Source organism: Acanthaster planci, linkage group LG19 (genome assembly GCF_054643075.1).
Source record: "Acanthaster planci isolate LZ-2023a linkage group LG19, COTS_SCS, whole genome shotgun sequence".
Classification (NCBI taxonomy): domain Eukaryota; kingdom Metazoa; phylum Echinodermata; class Asteroidea; order Valvatida; family Acanthasteridae; genus Acanthaster; species Acanthaster planci.
Window position 1 is genome coordinate 11,486,196 of NC_141795.1, and position 10,488 is coordinate 11,496,683.

The 10,488-nt window shown below is 39.5% G+C and overlaps 1 pseudogene; it reads right to left on the bottom strand.

Moving 5' to 3' along the window:
* Positions 1 to 19: 19 nt before the first annotated feature.
* LOC147796042 (uncharacterized) lies at positions 20 to 3,551 on the bottom strand (annotated as a pseudogene).
* Positions 3,552 to 10,488: the final 6,937 nt, after the last annotated feature.

Here is a 10,488-nt window from a genome sequence, read left to right on the forward strand (position 1 = left end):
TTGTGTGTATGTGAGTGTCTTATTTTGGCATCTCCTTACATGTACGGTTTTTACGGCACTCTGGGCAGAACCACTTCCCTTTTGGAAGCTGCTTTATCTGGAGACAGCTCCGATGAAACCATTTAATCCTGCATGTGTCATTGTGACATGCAACCATGCTATCATTCTCACTTTGTGGTTTGCCGCAGTAACAGTGATTCATTGACATAGCACTCGAGGCTACACGTGAAGTGGATGGTCTTGCGTAAAATTTCCCAAGCAGTTCTGGTAGTACCGCCTTTATGAAAAAACTTGTGACTCTTCTCACAAATCTCCTCCCACATCTCTTGATTTGGTTCGATTCGCTCTATGTGCAAGTCAGCAGAAGTCCACACAATAAAATCAGCATACTCTGCTTCACTGGTGGGTGTGTGTTTGTACTTGGTAGTAATAATCATGATCTTGAAGTAGACAGATTTTTCCATCCTCGTCAGAGTGAAAGCATGTTCTTGGCAGTGAGGTATATTCTTCTATTTGGCTGTCACTAGCACAATATGGGTATTTCACTTCAATTACACCTTCTCCACAACATTTGCAGGAAACACGCCCATCTGGTGAAGCCCCAGTGTAAGGATACTTCGTGTTGATGACAAAGCCAGACTGCTTAACCACAAAATTGTGATGAGTGAGCTCCATCTTCTCTTCATATGCCCGGCGGGCATCTTCCTCATTGGTTCACCCCCATTTTGTTGCTGTTGTAGAAAATTTAGTGGTTTCAGGGTAATAGACAGATTGAATGAGAGATTGAGAGGGTTGATCTGAATTTGTTCCGTAAACTCTCCTCATTTTCGATGCTGTGATGCGGCCAGCTCGAAATTGATACCACTTTTTTGCTGCTCGACTGCATACGTGTGGCCTTCTCCACATTGTTTGCCTGATCCTTGCTGACAGAAATGGACATTTCAGTACATTTTTTCAACAAGTCTGGGAATGGCAGTTTGCAATTTTTTGAGTCGTACAGGCCTGGTAAGACTGTGGGGAAGTTGCTTCCCTCAGGATGAAATTGATGGCTGTAGTTAGGAACAACAGTGAGAATTGCAGATGTTGTATCTGCCTCATTCAGATCTTTGTAGAGCAAGTCAAGTTTGTCTTTTGTGGGGCTGGTACCTGAGCTTTTTGTTTGACATCACCACCATCAGTTGTGTTGACAGATCCATCTACAAGTATATCCAACTGCTTCTTAGTTTTGGCCGAAGTAAAGTCTATTTTACACGCAGGGAGATAGGCAGCTTCTTTTACTGATGATGGTAACTTCCAATAAGCTGGCTCTTGGGTCACCGTTTTTGACTCTCTGATGCAGACTTTCGTGTAAGTGTAGAACATCAATGCACTGACATGTGTACACGTCTCCCCAATGCAGCTATACAGTCACAGTGTGCTGCCAATACCTTGCCACTCCTTTCTGCAATTATCCATGGCTTCAGGGGAGTTTCCTAAAGTCGTTGAGAATGCATCACCTGTAAATCGATGAATATGGATGAAGTCAATCAGTAATACAAATAATGAAATAATGGAATTCCTAGAAAACACACCCTTCAATAATAAGTGCCGGGGAGTCAATACAACAGTCGTGCTTGGTTACGTTTGTGTGGAACTGAAATTTTTTAATTTAAAAGCAATAATAGACCAAAACAACTTAAGGCCTATTTGGTGTTTCAACTGTGGAAACATCTCTATTTTTACTTCAAACATTCATGTTCTTTCGATTGTGTTGTCATGGTTTGTTGGTTGCTTGCCACTGAAAGCTGTATCTCCATGTATTCCAGCATATAAAAGTTCAAATAATTATTGCTATTGAGATGTTTACATGTACAATACATGCTGGAGCTGGATAAAGAAATCATGGCTCATCACTTGAGGTACTGTGTCTAAGTTGGAACAAGAACAATGGCACTTCAAAGTTGTTAGAATGCAAAACTCGAACTTGTAGACTGAAGAAAATTGGGCTCCTTCATGCACTGTTAAACCACTTAATTAATTTCCAAAGTGGCTCAACAGATCATGCAGGATTTTTAATGCAGCCAACATCATGCAAACTCAACTGTCAACACCCAGCAAACCCTGCAAAAAAGCCAAAGCAGAAACAAAACAAAACCAGTTGAAAACAGGCAGGCCTAGGCCTACCACAAAAATAAAAGGTAGGCCTAACAGTAAAATAAAAGTTTACAAAACCTTTAACACTAGACCATGTAGACTATAGCCTCCTAGAGTCCTAGGCCTCTGCAGCTTACATGTAGTTTGGCATGTTAACCCAGTGTCTAGGGCACATTCATTGGGGCTGGGCTATATAGGTAGTCCAAGTAACTAGGACCCTAAAACTGACATTTCCAACTCAGATTACAAAATCGTCAGTTTTGATTTTTCAATCAGAGGCGGACATGTCAGTTTAAAAACTGACAGTGACAAGTCCACCTGAGATTGAAAAATCTTCAGTTTTAGGGTCTTAGTTACTATTCCCCTAGTTACCTGTTGGACTAGGGCCGGGCCTATCAGCAACACCAGCACAAGTAAGCATAGGGCACGTAGGCTACATGAAGTAATAGTAATGAACAATGAAACTATGTGCCCAACTAACGTTACGATATTGGCCTAGCGTACTCTTACTCATGAAGGTCCAAATATATCCTTCCAAAGTTTGTCTTACCTTGGCAGAAACTACATGACGATCATTAATAACAGTTGCCACAACATTCCGCACCCATCTGCTGACAAACTGGTTGTAGCCTTCGAGTCCCTTGTAGCATTTCAAATCCTCTAGCATGTATGGGCTTGGGGAATGCACTAGGAAATTAATGGTGTCTGGATACGCCAATGATGGCAACAAAGTAGCATCTGCACTCCATGATCGCAGGTTATCCTTGTAGGGATCTATGCCAGCAATAAAGCCAAGCATTTCATCATATCGGGCCTTGGAATTCCCATCGAGAGAACTGTAATACAAAGCATTCCAACGTGCAAGCTAAAGCGCAGCCTGCGTGTAAACAAGTACGGTAGTAATCCAAGATGGTGGATCATGCTGTTTCTAGTAGCAACGTGACGTCACTAAGACGGGTCTATCGTAGGATAAAGTTGGAGATTGATGTTGGTGCTGTATTGCACAGACCTCCATACATTGCTCAGCATTCTGGAGGCATTTCTGGCTTTGCTAAGTGACTCTAAATGTCACTGCCTGCTCCCTGGTCATGATGGCAGTGCTACCTAGATGGGTAGATTCCTCAGTGATGGGTTGGTCTGTATCACTTATTTTGATTGGGAAAAGTATTGAGACATTTAATGGCATTACCTTTGTCTTCTGATAACTAATCCTCAGGCCTGTTTGTGCAAAGCTAGTGAGGCAAGATGTTTTTTCCTGCATATGTTGATGAATGTGGGAGAATGAGTGTCAGGTCATCATCGGTGAAGTCAAGATCTTCCAATGTGGATTAGAGAGTCTATCAGATGCCTCTTGGTTGGTCTTCAGTTGTTTGTCATATTACCCAGTCTGTGACTATGTTGAATAGTTGTGCTGACATTTCACATCCCTGCCTTACTCCTGTCTTACCTTCAAAGCAGATGTCGCTATATCCTACTCTACAAGTGGAGTTCTCGTAAAAGTCCTTGATGACAGCGATAATCGCCTTTGAAATTCTGTATGCTCAAAGCATGATCTGTGAGCTGTCACTACCATTCTGCACATTGCTCAATGATGTTGCATATGTAGAATGAAGCTTTGGTCAACACATCCTCTTCTTTTTCATAAGCCCGCTCGTTCTTTCCTAAGTTGCTTGTCTAGTGTATCCAAGATTTGCTATCTGCTAACATGCCATACTCTTTCCTGAGGTCAGGCATTACCACACAATAGATTAAAAGTTTCAGTGAACTGAAGGCTCATTTGAATACCTATTAATCGATTGTGTGGTAATGCCTGACCTGAGGAAGAAGTATACGGCTAGGTTGGCAGGTCTGTAAAGGATTTTGCAAACAGCTACTAAACGTACATTTCTTTTGGATCTTCACGATTATGCCCTTTGACCCGTCATCAGGTATCTACTCCTCCCACATCAAGAACACCTTTATTACAACTGGATGATGTGGTTTCTGGAACATACTGTATCAAGCCATGCACTAAGATGCTAATTTTCATGTGGTGACATCAGACATTAAGGCGTTCTCATGTCATGATTATTGCCTTATTTTAATGGTTGTCACACCCCATATAGAGGAGTTAATTGTTCCCTGCTGTTGTTAATTGTTCCTTGCTGTTGTTAATTGTTCCTTGCTGTAAAGGTTCATGAATACTCCACAGGATAAGACCGAACCTTTCTATGAGGATGTATGAGTTCAGATAAAATGGATATGTCTGTGGTTGGTTCCATACGTGCCTTTGTCTCTTGTATCTGCATACTGAACCCTTGTTGGGTTCATTGTTACATGTAATGTACTTGTGTGGCTGTATTGTGCATTGTATGCTACACCATAGTTATTGGAGCTCTGCTGTCTGTGGCTAAAAGACGGAGAGAATTTGTAGGTATAAATATTAAACAGCTTGATCATGCTACACTGTGAAAAAATACTGTCCAACGTAAGTGTGAGGTTTGTGTTGATTTTTAAGTGCCATTTATTTTTACTGTTGAATGTGGAGTTCCATATTTGTGTGATACATGGTAAGAATACTTCTCAAAGGACTGTCATTAACTCAGTTTATTCCAATATAGAGCTTAACATGTCATCCACTTTCAATAACTTGCAATTTCTATATGATTTCAATGACTAAAGATATATGAGTAACTGTGTTTGGCCACTGTGGTGGTTGCAACTTGGTGGTGAAATGATCTATATGTCTTGTGTGATACGTAAGAGTGACAAAATTTTCTTTCTAATCCTAAGGGTTGAAAGTTTGATTGGTCAAAACAATGCTCTGTTCTGACATCTGGTTTCAAGAATTTTTGTGCCTAGGATGAGTAGAAAGTCTGGGTTTGGAATGATTTTTTTTTCGAATGGGATGTATATTGAAGAAAATGTTCATGTTATTTATTTACTGATTCGTCGTTTTGATTGAATCTGGTTTTACCTTTCTGTTTAATAATTGTATTTTGTATCAGTCTATAGATGAAAAATGTATTCACTCATATGAATAACGCTTTTTATACAAAATCCAGTTGTTTCATTCCATTGATGTACATTCCATGCTGAATTCAGACTATCATGTAGTTAAATTGATGATACCTGTTCTACATCGTGTCATCCCCTGCAATTTACAAGACGTTTTGGTATAGTGGAGCCACGGGGGATCAAAATTTCAAGTAGATTTCCAGACTTCTGACAAAATTACAGAAATCGTTAATTAATGTAAAAGTCAAGGCAGTACCTGATATTTTCTTATAACAGTTACGAGCGTTTCTAACTTTCGGAATCTGCATGGGTTAATTGATGTGTTATTTAGATTGAATAGAATAGAATATGCTACTGATGAGCCACCATTATACTTGAGTAAATCCGTCGAATTCGGGAAAGTAATCGACAAACAATACCGTAGTTTTTAGTGCCCCTCTCATTTTATATCTTACTTTTACGTATCCGTAGAAATAATTTTCGTCTATAGTTTGAAGAGTTTTGCCTGCAGTGTATTTTTCAACAACTCTGTGTTCTTTTTATGCTTTATAAACAGTATTTAAAGTGAAAACAGTTCATCATCTTTTATGATATCACAGGGTTTACTTATATATATATATATATATATGCTCATTGTATTCTTTTCTTTAAAGGTTTCAGTATGTTGGTGACTATAATTTGGCCTATGCAAATATAATGTTCCATTTTTTTTATGAGAAGTGTGCCACAGTTCTTCCATTCTCTTTTATTTCTAGGTGAGATTGGTAATGTATAAGAAACGGCTAGGTGAACATTTCTCGATTGAATAGGAATGAATATTTGGTTGCCACTGGAAAAGTCTGTGGCACAAATAAACGTGCCATTTTTTAAGTTTAAAACCATGCTATATACCACCAAAATATTTTTTCACTAACAAAATCCATCTTTCCCGAGCTGGTGTGACCCCTCGCTTCACGCCACGCCTTCGAGTGATTCCACTGTATTTAATCTTATTTTGACCAATCGTTTCCAATGTAATTCTACGTGTTGGCAGTTGTGGTGATCTCAGAGGACTGATTATTTTTTAATGCTCTCTTCCCAAACGTAACTCATAATGTGCCTTCTGGATTATTACGGTAACAACAATTTCCGTGCTCGTTTAGTAAATATGTTGTGTCATTCTGTGATTGTCAGCACCAAAACGTTTATGTTTTAGTGTCTGAATATTTTCCTTTGGTGATTCTTTATTTCAATTCAATAGAGCAGCCGAATGTCAAAAAGGACATTGCAGAGGCATAAAAAGTTGCTCAAAACGTTGTCCAAAGTAAGGCCCCTTAATTTGTTACTAATTATACATTTGGTAATTTTCCCTTGCTCCATCACTTCATTATCTGCAATATTTGTACGAAATTTAAACAAGTCTAGCGGCACATTTTAAGTCGACTCTCCTGGCATCTCCTTGTAGTTTTGCTTGCGATGTCCTCAAGCCTGTGCAGTCAACTCTGACACCTCAAACCTGTCTGTTATATCGGGGTCACACGTCTCATGCTGTGGTCCTTGCATGTACATGTCAACTTCCAATGTTCTTGTGAATTCAGATGTTTTTGTAACCTCTATAGACAGATTTCAAGTCCTTTTTGTTATTTCTTAATCCTTAAATCCTGAATGTCTCACTCGCAAGTGTGTGCATTCATTTTTCGGGCCAAGTTTAGTTCCAAGTTTATGGGCTAATGTATGCTTGTACTAGATACATAAAGATGTGCGTCAGATTAGATGAAAGGACAATACGATCCAACACCCCTAGGCGAAAACACAAATCCAAATTCAGCAGCCTTGGTTCGATCCTATCCGATGGCCTTGGTGACTCCATCCAAACCAGATCCGAAAATGACAAAAAGTGCTGAATGCCAAGTGAATGCCAACTTACAAATACATGATCTCAAATTTCTGTGAGTCACCAAGTTTATTGTGAAATTTAAATAGTATGACTTTTTCAAGACCTAAACATAAACTGTCGCAGTTTAGGTCATCAATTAAAACCCAACGAGTTTTTACCAGTTAACCAACAGCTGTTGTGTCCAGTGGCTTAATCTGGGGGGGGGGGCAACTTGCCCCTGGCGATTTTTTTTTATCAAATGTTAACAAAAAATTGTTTATCAAATATTAGCGCCAAAACCCTAAGAAAGCAACATCACGAAATAAAAGCAAGGATGTCGGTACCACGAATAAAGTTTTTTATATTTTTCTCAAACTTTACGTTGAAAACTGGATACACTCTGGTTGTGTCTTTTTAACTCAGTAGATGAGCACTTAACCCCAAACGATGGATCAAAATATAGATTTTGTCTTTTGTATCGCTGTTGTGTCTGGGTTCAGTCATATAAATCCTTTGTCCGCCCTCGTGATAGATGGTATGTTCATCCTGCATATTTACAAGCTCATTTCGTGATTGTGTCTTTTTCTATTGTGGACTTGTAGGCCCTTATCGCTTGTATTAGAAGTGTGTCTGTCTGTCATCATTAATTTAAGATACGTGCATTACACATCTGCTGTTTATAATACTGAAATGCAAGGCTTTTGTGGGATCTTGCATGCACTGTATGCATTCCCCAAACTGTACTTTGCTATTACCTTCGTTGTGCGGGCATTCCTTTATTTTCGCGTAGTTAAGAAAACTTTATGAAAATACTATTTTTTCCTAATTTGTGTAAACTATTTTGCGCTGTAGGTTTTTGATGACGCCTTCTTTGACTGTTCCTCCTCATTTTGTGACAGTAACCCTGACCACCACATGCCTCTAGAACTGTTTCCCAGAACGGGGGGTAACCATGTGTGGACCCGACTTAAGGCCGGTTCATATTTGGCGAAAACACGAACACGAACGGGAAATTGTGACGCCCGGTAGAGCCTGAAAGTAAAAAGGTCGCCAGCAAGCTTCCGGAACCCTTGTGTGGTCCACCTAGGCCTATAGGGATTTTACATTGGGCCGTCCTATCACGTTCGAATAATTTTTGGAAGAATAATTCCTAACTGAAACCACCCCATGAAACACTCGTGTTGGAATTTTACCTTTATCTTCCTCAAGTAATATTCAGGAAAAGTCACCTGGAGATGGGTAAAAAACGAATTTTCTCAATGACCTTTCACGTCCAGCGATATTGTACCTAGGTCTCCATGTTCATGCACATTTGTTTTTACTGCCCGTGCTTACGTGAAAACGAGATTGTACAGCCTTGCAAAATTTACGTACCTGCAGTCGATGGGTTCCAGATTCCATTGAGTTAGATAAAAGATTAGAAGCTTTCATAATTGAAGTAGAATATTGCATTAAGTTTATTACCTCATAAATTATAAGATGGTAATTATAAGAGAGTATTTTCCAGTTGTCCCACGTTCTCCCTGACATCTCTCTACTTGTGAATGGTGAGGAATATCATGAACGCTCCAATGAGTATGTATCAAGGAAGAATGAAACCGTATGAATGAGAACAGACTACCTTTTAGTTGGGCAATGTGACGTTATTGTGCGTAAAAGTGCACGCAAGTAAAAGTTAACTCGTACGCAAATTCACCCGTATCCAGGTATACGTGCATGTATGTCTTTGCCCAATTCCGGACATCTCATATTTGACCGCTGTCGGACTCGCTGCGATCGATGTACCTCTTAATTAGTCTGTCGATAACTTTCTCAGAGTACCTTTTCTGAAGCAGGAAAGAATAATGACGCAAATTATGTAAATGACAGTACTCAATATTGATGCTCCCGTCGGTGACATTACATTTACACTATACAGTGTTTTTAATCAGCGCGCCAAAGGCCGGCTAGCCACACTTGTTGACTTTATTACCGCGCGCCACAGCCGCTTTTGATCGATTTGGGGACCAGTGCGGCATTGTCACGCATCGCAAATAACCTCTTCGTCACGCAAGTAACCGTTGTGTGCAAAGACCCTGACTCGGAGAGCATTTGGAACCGAAGTGACAATTATTTGTTCAGTTGGTTTACGGTACGGGTATGGTTTCGACGTTTGATTTTTTTGATTGAGCTTTAGTCGGCCCATTTCGTTCATTTGTCGGGAAGAATGGGACGAGATATTTTGCCGATGAATTTGGTCTGTTATTAGCCAAACAATTTCTGGCGAGAAATCCCATTTATTGGCCATATGCCCGAGGGACACCGTTGTAGGCCTGGTGACTGTTAATTGTGGGAGTAAACTGACCACATTTTGCTGATTGACTTTCGAATTTTGAACGCTAGTAAAGCTGAGAGAAGGTGTGCATCGGGAAAAGATTCTTCTGTCCAAAGGATCAAATAAAAATCCTACACCCCGCGATGAGTTTAGCGTTAGTCATCCTCACTGCAACTCTGTACTTTGGTAAGTCTGCATTTTCAATCATTTGACCTGGTGTAATTGAGATAATCTTTTAACACCCATGCACTTTTGCCAAGGGCTAATGAAGTTACTTTTCCGCAGGCCTATGATACAGATGTCTGAACATGTGTTTTTCACGATTGCAAAGATTAGTTAGACGATATGTTAGGATTTTTTAGAATGCCGTGCCTATATAAGCCCAAGTCAGTTTCACTGTAGTTACGGCTCACTTTACAACCTTGAGTCATTGAAAGGGAATTTTACATGGCTAGAATAAATCGGCCCGTTACTCTCTGCGTTTACAAAATTATGTTGAGAATAAAACAATGGGATTGGTTGACAACTTGACACTGTCAAGGGAGTAACTTAGTGGCGTTAGTCCACTCATTATTATTGTGACACTACTAGTAATACGTAATATCACCACATTGAATGTAGCATACTGTGAAGACGACGAATCAGATAGGTTTGATGACTTAGTTGGTCACAATTCCATAATTCAACACAATGCCGATAACCTTAATCTAAAATTTCGTCTTTGTATAAGTAAGTCAAAGTTCATTACGCTAGTGGTTGTGCGCAACGAGATGCATTTGTCCATTCTAAAAAATTCTCCAAATTTACCTTCGCCCCACGTAAAGGCCGTTTAAGGTGATACCAAATACATTAGAAAAAATTTGCACCCCGAAAATATTTAGCTCCCTGCCAAAACAAAACTGGTTGTGGATTAGCCCTTGGAATTTGCAAATCTGATATCCAACAGACTCAAAAGACACAGTATTTAATATTGGATGACATAGTCTGTCAGAGATCTTGAAAATAAGAACATTAGTAAACCACGAAGATAAAGGGGAACAGGTCCTCAAACCAGAAACCAAAAATTGACAGTTTTGTATATACCTCTAGTGTTCTGTTCGTTTGTTGAGGAAGATTAAAGGTACAAGTATCTTTTTACTTTACCTTAATTCTGATATGTTTTTATGGTCAGATGATTACAAATGGTTCA